General features: G+C 38.5%; 1 non-coding gene across 1 annotated transcript; it reads right to left on the bottom strand.

The window, feature by feature from the left end:
* Window positions 1-9,676: 9,676 nt before the first annotated feature.
* On the bottom strand, window positions 9,677-9,783 carry LOC118918234 (U6 spliceosomal RNA). The gene has a single exon (XR_005027060.1). It is a non-coding gene; the product is annotated as a U6 spliceosomal RNA (small nuclear RNA).
* Window positions 9,784-11,339: the final 1,556 nt, after the last annotated feature.

Genomic DNA, 11,339 nt, shown 5'->3' with positions numbered 1-11,339 from the left:
CCTAGGTATTTTATTCTTTTTTATGCAATTGTGAGTGGAATTGTTCTCCTGATTTCTCTTCCTGTTAGTTCATTGTTAGTGTATAGGAAAGCTACAGATTTGTGTGTGTTAATTTTGTATCCTGCAACTTTGCTGTATTCCAATATCATTTCTAGTTGTTTTGGAGTGGAGTCTAGGATTTTTTATGTACTGTATCATGTCATCTGCAAATAGTGACAGTTTAACTTCCTCTTTACCAGTCTGGATTCCTTTTATTTCTTTGTTTTGTCTATTTGCCATGGCTAGGACGTCCAGTACTATGTTGAATAACAGTGGAGAGAGTGGACATCCCTGTCTTGTTCCTGATCTTAGAGGAAAAGCTTTCAGCCTCTCGCTGTTCAGTATGATGTTAACTGTGGGTTTATCATATATGGCCTTTATTATGTTGAGGTTCTTGTGCCCTATACCCATTTTGCTGAGAGTTTTTATCATGAATGGATGTTTAATTTTGTCAAATGCTTTTTCAGCATCTGTGGCGATGATCATGTGGTTTTTGTCCTTTTTGTTGATGTGCTGGGTAATGTTGATGGATTTTCGAATGTTGTACCATCCTTGCATCCCTGGGATGAATCCCACTTGGTCATGGTGTATGATCCTTTTGATGTATTTTTGAATTTTGTTTGCTAATATTTTGTCCAGTATTTTTGCACCTACATTCATCATGGATACTGATCTGTAATTTTCTTTTTTTGGTGGGGTCTTTGCCTGGTTTTGGTATTAGGGTGATATTTGCTTCATAGAATGAGTTTGGGAGTATTTCCTCCTCTTCTATTTTTTGGAAAAATTTAAGGAGAATGGGCATTATGTCTTCTCTGTATGTCTGATAAAATTCCGAGGTAAATCCATCTGGCCGGAGGTTTTGTTCCTGGGTAGTTTTTTTATTACTGCTTCAATTTTGTTGCTGGTAATTGGTCTGTTTAGATTTTCTTTTTCTTCCTTGGTCAGTCTTGTATTTTTCTAAGAAGTTGTCCATTTCTTCTAGGTTTTCCAGCTTGTTACCATATAAGTTTTCATAGTATTCTCTAATAATTCTTTGTATTTCTGTGGGATCTGTCATGATTTTTCCTTTCTCGTTTCTGATTCTGTTGATGTGTGTAGATTCTCTTTTTCTCTTACTAAGTCTGGCTAGAGGCTTATCTATTATGTTTATTTTCTCAATGAACCAGCGCTTGGTTTCACTGATTTTTTTCTATTGTTTTATTCTTCTCAATTTTATTTATTTCTTCTCTGATCTTTATTATGTCCCTCCTTCTGCTGACTTTAGGTCTCATTTGTTTTTCTTTTTCCAATTTCGATAATTGTGACTTTAGACTATTCATTTGGGATTGTTCTTCCTTCTTTAAATATGCCTGGATTGCTATATACTTTCCTCTTAAGACTGCTTTCACTACGTCCCACAGAAGTTGGGGCTTTGTGTTGTTGTCATTTGTTTCCATATATTGTTTGATCTCTATTTTAATTTGGTCATTGATCCACTGATTATTTACGAGCATGTTGTTAAGCCTCCATGTGTTTGTGGGCCTTTTGCTTTCTTTGAACAATTTAGTTCTAGTTTTTTACCTTTGTGGTCTGAAAAGTTGGTTGGTAGGATTTCAATCTTTTGGAATTTTCTGAGGCTCTTTTTGTGGCCTAGTATGTGGTCTATTCTGGAGAATGTTCCACGTGCACTTGAGAAGAATGTGTATCCTTTTGCTTTTGGATGTAGATTTCTATAGATGTCTATTAGGTCCATCTGTTCTAGTGTGTTGTTCAGTGCCTGTGTCCTTACTTATTTTCTGTGTGGTTGATCTGACCTTTGAAGTGAGTGGTGTGTTGAAGTGTCCCAAAGTGAATGCATTGCATTCTATTTCCTCCTTTAATTCTGTTAGTATTTGTTTCACATATGTTGGTGCTCCTGAATTGGGTGCATATATATTCATAATTGTTATATCCTCTTGTTGGACTGAGCCCTTTATCATTATGTAATGTCCTTCTTTATCTCTTGTTACTTTCTTTGTTTTGAAGTCTATTTTGTCTGATTCTAGTACTGCAACACCTGCTCTTTTTCTCCCTGTTGTTTGCATGAAATATGTTTTTCCATCCCTTGACTTTTAATCTGTCCCTGTCTTTGGGTTTGAGGTAAGTCTCTTGTAAGCAGAATATAGATGGGTCTTGCTTTTTTATCGATTCTTTTACTTTGTGTCCTTTAATTGGTGCATTCAGTACATTTACATTTAGGGTGATTATTGAAAGATACATACTGATTGCCAGTGCAGGCTTTAGATTCGTGGTTACCAAAGGTTCAAGGTTAGCTTATTTAGTATCTTACTGCCTGACTAACTCGCTTATTGAGCTATTATACACACTGTGTGGTGATTCTTTATTTCTCTCCATTCTTATTCCTCCTCCTCCATTCTTTATATGTTGGGTGTTTTATTGTGTGCTCTTTTGTGTTTCCTTTAACTGCTTTTGTGGGTAGTTGATTTTATTTTTTGCCTTTAGTTAGTATTTGGTTGGTCTGCTTTCTTCACTGTGATTTTATTTTCTCTGGTGACATCTGTTTAGCCTTAGTAGTGCTCCTATCTAGAGAAGTCCCTCTAAAATAACCTGTAGAGGTGGTTTGTGGGAGGCAAATTCCCTCAACTTTTGCTTGTCTGGAAATTGTTTAATCCCTCCTTCATATTTAAATGATAATCATGCTGGATACAGTATTCTTGGTTCAAGGCCCTTCTGTTTCATTGCATTAACTATGTCATGCCATTCTCTTCTATAAGGTTTCTGTTGAGAAATCTGATGATAACCTGATGGATTTTCCTTTGTAGGTGACCTTTTTCCTCTCTCTAGCTGCCTTTAAAAGTCTGTCCTTGTCCCTGATCTTTTCCATTTTAATTATTATGTGTCTTGGTGTTGTCCTCCTTGTGTCCCTTCTGTTGGGAGTTCTGTGTACTTCCATGGTCTGAGAGATTATTTTTTCCCCCAGTTTGGGGAAGCTTTCAGCAATTATTTCTTCAAATACACTTTCTATCCCTTTTTCTCTCTTCTTCTTCTTCTTCTTCTGGTACCCCTATAATGCGGATATTGTTCCTTTTGGATTGGTCACACAGTTCTCTTAATATTCTTTCATTCCTGGAGATCCTTTTATCTATCTTTGCATCAGCTTCTATGCATTCCTGTTCTCTGGTTTCTATTCCATCAATGGCCTCTTGCATCTCATCCATTCTGCTTTTAAATCCTCCCAGAGATTGTTTTATTTTTGTAGTCTCCCTCCCAACTTCGTCCTTTAGCTGTTGCATGTTTCTCTGCAGGTCCATCTGCATGGTTATGACCTTTATTTTGAATTCTTTTTCAGAAAGATTAGTTAGGTCCATCTCTACAAGCTCCTTCTCAGAGGCTGTCTCTGTGATTTTGGTCTGGATCAAATTTTTCTGCCTTTTCATGGCGATAGAGGTAGTTGTGGGGAGGTAGCACGTTTGTCGGCTGGGAGAACGTTCCTTCTTGCTAGTTTGTGGCCTTCCTCTCCTGGAGAACAGCGACCCCTAGAGGCTTGTGCTGGGCAGCTGCAAGCAGATGGGGTCTCTGATTCTTGTCTAGCCTCTGTGAAAGAAGCTCTTCCCTGCTGCTCTGGGCATGGCTGGCCTCAGGGTGCTGCTCTGCTATGGCGGGGTTGCGCTGGAGTGGAAACGGGTCGAGGCTGTTTATCATCGTGAGGGCCTCCAAGCTGCACTGCTACCCAGGGGGTTCCCCAGGATTCCCAGCTGCTGGGCTGATTGTGCCAGGGTGCTTCCATCCAGCTGTGGGGTTCCTGTCCCTTTAAGACTTTCAAAAAGCACTCTCTTTTCTTTTGTCCCATGGGCACTGGCTGCAGGGACCCACTCACAGGTTTTGCTGTTCCGTTTCCCTAGTATCCAGCACACCACGCACTGTGTGTCTGTGCTCCGGTGCTGATGGCTAGGGCTGGGTATTTAGCAGTCCTGGGCTCCCTCTCCCTCTCCGCTCTGACTCCTCTCCTCCTGCTGGGAGCTGGTGTGAGGGGCACTCAGTCCCACCTGGCCGTGTCTTGTATCTTACCTGTGGGGTGCTGAGTTCTCGCACGTGTAGATGTAGTCTGGCTATTGTCCTGTGTTTTCTGGTCTCTCTTTTAGGAATAGTTGTACTTGTACTTTCAAAAATATATGTGGTTTTGGGAGGAGATTTCTGCTGCTCTACTCACGCCACCATCTTGTCTCCTCCCTAGTTTGGTCTTTTTAAAAAATCTAACTTGTCAGTCTCTGCATTTTACTTAGAGTGACCATTTACATTTAATGTAATTGTTGGTTTAGTTTGAGTTATGTCTCAATCTTGCTATTTATTTTTCATTTCTTGCTTCTGATTTTTTTAGTTCCTTTCATGGTTGAATAGTATTCTACCGTAGTCAGCGTACAATACAAAATTACTATACATGAAAATAAACAGGAAAATGTGATCCATAGTAAAGAAAAAAATATGTCATGATTAAAAATAAATGTATATTACTTTGAAATTATATCTATTTTTTTTCATAAAAATAAAGAAAACTGTTGGGGCATTATGTTTTGCAGCATGTCCTAGCAGCTCTTGAGATTTCCTGACTTGGATCATAGAGCAAGGCTGAGTGGGATCTCAGATGCAACTCAAAGATCTGTTATCCTGATTGCATTATAGTCTATAATTGTAATATTATAATATAATTAATATAATATAATATAACATTTAATCTATATATGTAAGCCCACTATCCAAACTTTATAAAAATTCAACATAAACTGTCACTTGAAACATCATTCTTTGAATTATAATGGATTCCAGTTTTTTAGTATCTGTTTCTATCTTTAGTTTCATATTTTCCTTTGAAAAGTCTCTTAAGTGCTTGTAATATTTTATAAGGAAACAATTCTTTTTATTAAGGTATCATTGATATACAATCACATTAGCAACACTGTGGTTACTAGATTCCCCCCATTATCAAGTCCCCACCATATATCCCATTACGGTCACTCTCCATCACCATGGTAAGATGCTATAGAGTCACTACTTATCTTCTTTGTGCTATACTTCCTTCCCTGTGCCCTGCCTACATTATGTGTTCTAATCATAATGTCCCTTAATCCCCTTATCCCTCCCTTCCAACCCACCCTCCCCAGTTCCTTTCCCTTTGGTAACTTTTAGTCCATTCTTGGGTACTGTGAGTCTGCTGCTGTTTTGTTCCTTCAGTTTTTGCTTTGTTGTTATACTCCACAGATGAATGAAATCATTTGATACTTGTGTTTCTCCACCTGGTTTATTTCACTGAGCATAATACCCTCTAGCTCCATCCATGTTGTTGCAAATGGTAGAATTTATTTTCTTCTTATGGCTGAATAATATTCCATTGTGTATGTGTACCACCTCTTCTTTATCCATTCATCTACTGATGGACACTTAGGTTGCTTCCATGTCTTGACTATTGTAAATAGTGCTGGATAAACATAGGGGTGCATCTTTCTTTTTCAAACTGGGCTGCTGCATTCTTAGGGTAAATTCCTAGAAGTGGAATTCCTGGGTCAAATTGTATTTCTATTTTGAGTTTTTTGAGGAACCTCCATACTGCTTTCCACAATGGTTGAACTAATTTACATTCCCACCAGCAGTGTAGCAGGGTTCCCTTTTCTCCAAATCCTTGCCAATAGTTGTTGTTGTTTGTCTTTTGGATGTTGGCCATCCTAACTGGTGTGGGGTGATATCTCATTGTAGGAAACAATTTTAGTCTATTCTTAGTTGTGATACAATACACATAAAATTTACCGTTAAAAAAAAACTTTTTAAATGTTAGTTCAGTGGCATTAGGTATTTTCAAATTGTGCTTTATATATCTAATTAAATACCATTGAATAATAAAAAAGAAACTATGAATCTGTGCCAGAACATGGATACATCATTAAAATATTGTGCTAGTAATGTTAATTTTCCAAGTACTTGGTTTCTTCTTAATCCTTTAACATTATGGTATAATAATTTGAAAATGGAAATCACTGCTATAAAAATCCAGTCTGTATCTAACAAATTCCTCAAATAATGCTACATGTGAACTGTTGCTATGTTCCCCTAATTTTATAATAAGTCCTCCATTTCAATGGTAAATTCAAAGCATATGGGAAAGAAGAATGTCTAGTTTCCATATTGCCTGACACTCTGTGTTGTGTTCTAGCAATGTGTTCTAGCAATTATTTTTCTTTCAGAATTTCACAGAGCAACACACTGTGACTTTGAAGGACAGATGTTCCAAGCACTCTCAGAACGGCTCTGTGGCTTTCTGATTTCAAAAAAGTAAAAAATAAATTAGCTTTTAAAATGCCATAGTCAATGAAGCACTGTGATATGAATACTGAGTTAAAGCTCAAAAAGTAGACATTGTCATATTTTTCAAAAATGATTAATGATATGGGAAAATATGATATAATATTTAAAAAGCAGCATATAATCTAGTGTCTAGAGCAAATCACTCAAATCTGTCCAATCATAAGTTTCCCTATGAAAACAATATTTACAAAAACTTAAAGTTAATGTAGGGATCTTTATCATCCTCTTTCTTTCATAACACCACCATGAAAACTTCAGAGAAAGGAAAACTGCTCTAAATTTTTTTACTTAATGGACATTCCACAATGTCTGGATCCAATTACAAATCTATTCTTCCCTAGAGTCCTTCATTTTTTATAAGAAGGTGCAAATTGTGGTTTAAGAGGCTTTAGAACCATATTGTCTGGGTTTAAATATTGACTTAATTTCTTTTTGCAAATCCTAGGCAAATTATTTAAACTCTTAAATTTAAATAACTTCAGCTCAAATTCTGAGATTCCTCATATGTAAAATAAGGGTGATAATAGTACTTTGCTCACAGGGTTGTTATGAAAATCAAATGAGGGTATACAAAATACTTAGAATAGTGAGTGTCACATAATGAACTTTGAACAAATATTAATTTTTAAAATAATAACTACCCAATAATGCATCTTTATGAAGTTATAGTTCAGCAGTTTCTGAAATGGGTTCCAATGTTCCCTGCCTCTTTTTATTCATGCCTGTGTGTAATCCCCTTCCCTTCAGTGTGGGCTGGAGAGGCTTGCTTATAATTAATAGAATATGGAAAAAGTGATGGGATGTCTCTTTCAAGACTGGGTTTTAATGATGGTGACTTCTGTCTTGCTTTCACTCCTCTCCCTGGCTCTTTTCATTTGCTTGCTCTGATAAAGCAAACTTCCATGTTGTAAGCTGCTCAATGGAGAGGCCTACGTGGCAAGAAGCTGGGTGTTTTCTGGCCAGCAGCCAGTGAGGAACCGAGGCTCTCAGTCTAACAGCCTGCCAGGAACTTGTTGGGGTGTCACTTGGTTTGGAGTCACAGGGAAGTCAGATTCAGATAGAATGAAACATGACCTCAAAGTCAAGAAAGTAAAGCAAGTTTAATTATGCTCTGAAACAGAGTGGGCCTCTAACCTAGTGTCATATGGCCCAACTGCCTGTTGTGAGACATGGGATTTTGGCAGGGCAAAGAAGTCCTTGACTGGCCTTCTTTGGCCTTGGGGACTTGATCTGATTGGCAGAGTTAAGGCATGGGCTGCACTCTGACATTTTTCTTCTGGGGAATTTTTGTCATTTGCAGAGTGCCTGTGCTCTGAAGTTTCTTATCTGGGGAATGTCTTTGCCTTTCAAGTCACTCCTTGTTCCTGTGGCTTCATTTAACTAACTCTGAGTTATCACTGGCTCTCTGGCTTTATCTGATCAACTCCCTGAGTTCTTGGTTGGCCCCACCCTTGTTCCATCCCTCTCATGTCTGTCTTTCTGCCTAACAGACTGAATCCTGCCAACAACCATATATATGAATTGGGAAGAGGACTCATCCCTATTCAAGTCTTGAGATGTTTGCAATCTCTCTGACACCTTAATAGGAGCCTTGTGAGAGACACTGAGTCAGAGGACCCAGCTAAGCTTCACCTGGATTCCTGACACACAGAAACTGTGCCATAATATTTGCTATATTAGTCCACTAAGTTTGGGGTAATTTGTTACATAGTAATACATAACTAATATATATGTTGGCACTAGCAGTGAGGTGCCTTTGTAACAAATACTAAAAAATTTCCGAGCTGCACTGGGACCAGACAGTGGGAGGAGGCTGGACAGATACAGAGGAGCATTTTAAAGGCAGCCTAAATTGCCTTTAACAAACTGACAATGGAAATCTGGACCTTGAGGGCACTGCCTATGAGGGCTAAAAAGAAAGAAACATATTATTGGAAACTGCAAGAATCATTTTATGTACTGGAAGAAATGTTAGCAATCTCTCATCTGCTCTTACATAGAAAGCAGGAGAAGTGCCTATGGATTTGGTAATCCCACTAAAGAGACTTCCAACAAGAGTGTTGAATATGCTGTCTAGTTTCTTCTGTCTGCTTATGATAAAATGCAAGAGAGAGATCACTTCAGGGAAGGACTGGTAAACAAAAGCAGCCAGAATTTGATGGTTATGAAAATTCTCCTCCTCTACAGAGAACGAAAAATGCTGAAATTAAGAAATGGCTTCTGTGTACTGTCAGAAAAATGGTCTAGAGATAAAGCCGAAGAAGACTCTAAAACATTTTGTTTAGACATCACAACAGTCAAAGGACCAGGTTATTATTCAGTCCACAAAAAGAGATTAGAGATGCATCTCAGAAATCTTCTCAAATAATGGGGCCTGTGGGAAGCTTAGCTCAGCCTTCTCAGTAGCAGTTTATTATAGAGGAAAGCTTACCTAAAGGAGATTGATAAGTGTGGCATTTGTCTAATGGTGTAGATCCCAGTGAATTTCCCAGCAGTCCTACAAAGTTTTTGAGAAAACTATTAAATAGATTCCCAGGACCTAATTCCAATGTAGGGGGCTTTTCCACCACACAACACCAAACAATTCTTGGACACCAGCAGGGTGTCTGAGAATTCAACTCAATTCTGACAGCACCCACCTGGAAGGAGATAAAATCAGATTCCACAGGTTGAGAGCTCAGTCCAACAAGACTGCCCACACCCTCAATTCAGATTCCAGTCACAAGCCCCAGGCTGTTACCTATGCTTCTGACTGGCTGGCTGTAGATTAGATTGGAGGTTCCAATGACCTCCTTCTTCGGTTTGATTAATTTATTAGAGCAGCTCACAGAACTCATGGAAACACTTGTTTACATTTCCCACTCTGTTAAAGGGTATGATAAAGGATATGAATCAACAGCAACATAGAGTGAGATACTGAACAAAGGAATTTATGTCCTTAGGGCCCAATTTGGGGGCACGTGGAAACACTGTGGTTCTTCAAATATGAAAGCTCTCTGAAAAGGAGAAAAAAAATCTGTTAACTTGCTTTTTATGGAGGCTTCACTACATAATCATTGTTGACTAAGTCATTGACATCTGGCTGATTCAATCTCCGGCCTCTCTCCCCTCCCCTAGGGAGGGGAAGGACTGAAAGTTCCAGCCCTCCAATCACGTGGTCCTCCTGAAAACAAGCCCCTCCCCTTGGGTCAGACCCAAAAGACACCTTCATCAACAACAGGACACCCATTTCACCATTATGGCTCTAAGTGTTTTAAATGTGGATGAAGACCCAGTGTATCTAAAAATATGTATTTCTTTTTTCAAAAAATAGGAATAATTCATGAATTTGCATATCATCCTTGCACAGAGGCCATGCTAATCTTCTCTGTCTTGTTCCAGTTTTAGTGTATGTGCTGCTGATGTGAGCACCTGTCTTGCCAATGGGTTTCAGCTCTCAGCAAGGTCACTATGGATTCAATGTGACTAAAGAAATGAGAGTAGAACGTTTCTTTGGGGTGAAAGGGTTTATTACCTGGCTTGTTCTCCGGCGGTAGGTCAAGCACTAGCATCTCTGCCTCCCAGAGCATTGGGCAGAGCTCTCTATATAGAGCAATAATAGCTTATTGCCTAAAGGTGTGGAAGCGGTAGCCTAGCAACAGGTCAGTTACATCATCAAGTGGTTTAAGTTCAGTGAGGATCCTGGCCATAGGAACCCCAACTTCCCCACAGCACTGTATTTCTTTCAAGTCATATTGCAGCTATAGCAACAGAAACACTGCTGGCTTGGACTGAAAGGGACAGAGACAGACAAAAGGAAAAGAGGTGATGGGGCTCCCAAAATTCTTTGGGCAGGAAGAAGTTTGAAGATGTTATTTATCTACAAACAAGTGCTACCTTTTGTAATAAAAGAAGGATGACTCAGAGAGTGGACAGCAGCCCAGACAGTAGGGCTGAGAGCCATGAAGAATTCCCAGACCTTGAAAACAAATGGAGGAAATTCTAATATTCTCCTTGTTGGATTTCAGAATTGCTATGGGCAATGACTCCTTTGTATTATCTTGCTTTCCCCTTTTTTGAGCAGGACTATTTATAGTGATTACCCTATGCTTGTACCACCAATTAAATTTCCTTTCCTTTTCAGGAAGCTATTAGAGGAAGTGTTCCAACAAAAGGAGGGAGTAGCTGGTGGCCCCACCATGGGAATGAATAGAGGAAGGTCCCAGAATGACAGCTCTGCAGCAGTCAGTCAAGACTGCAACACGAATGGAAGGATCAAAGGACAAAAGAAAACTGCGCAATAGATTCTCAGATGTGTTTGAAATTATTGGAGATGAACCCTTTTTTTAGGGAGTTTGGGGATTAATAAATATTAGGTACATAGAAAACCAAGAAAATGAATTAAAAAAAGATACTTATTAAATCCAGGGAAACAAAATAGGACAGGAACTGTAACCAAAGTATCCTCATGGACCTTCTGTGACTAAAATTTAAAGTGAGAATAACATAAACACTAAATATCGAGCTAACCAAATGTCATAACTAATTAGGAAGATCAAGATACTAGAAATGTGTGTGTGTGTATAAAAAGCTAAATCCTTATTATATATGGTTGGAAGTCAATACATAATATCAACACCTGAAAAAATTTAGAACTATCAATATAAGCATGTTATTTAGAAATACAGAGAAGACATAATAAAAAGTAAATTTTTGTTGTTTTGAGGGAGTGGGAGTCAAGAATGAAAAGGATGAGCCTGGAAACATCTTTCCTTAGCCTTATAGAACTATTTTGCTTTCTAAACCACATACTTTTTGAAATTTGAAAATAGAAATAAAACAGAGACAATCCTAATCAGAAAGAACAGGTTTGCATAAATCCTCCAAGAACTGTATTATGGCTCTAAGAGAGGTTAGATCAGCGAGAGCTATAGGAGATAGCAAAGCCAGGAGTCCAGTCATGTAGAGCAATATGCTGAGCGAAGCAC

Source organism: Manis pentadactyla, chromosome 5, assembly GCF_030020395.1.
Source record: "Manis pentadactyla isolate mManPen7 chromosome 5, mManPen7.hap1, whole genome shotgun sequence".
NCBI lineage: Eukaryota > Metazoa > Chordata > Mammalia > Pholidota > Manidae > Manis > Manis pentadactyla.
The sequence above is the reverse complement of the archived record's forward strand: the minus strand, read 5'-3'. Positions and strand labels throughout refer to the sequence as shown.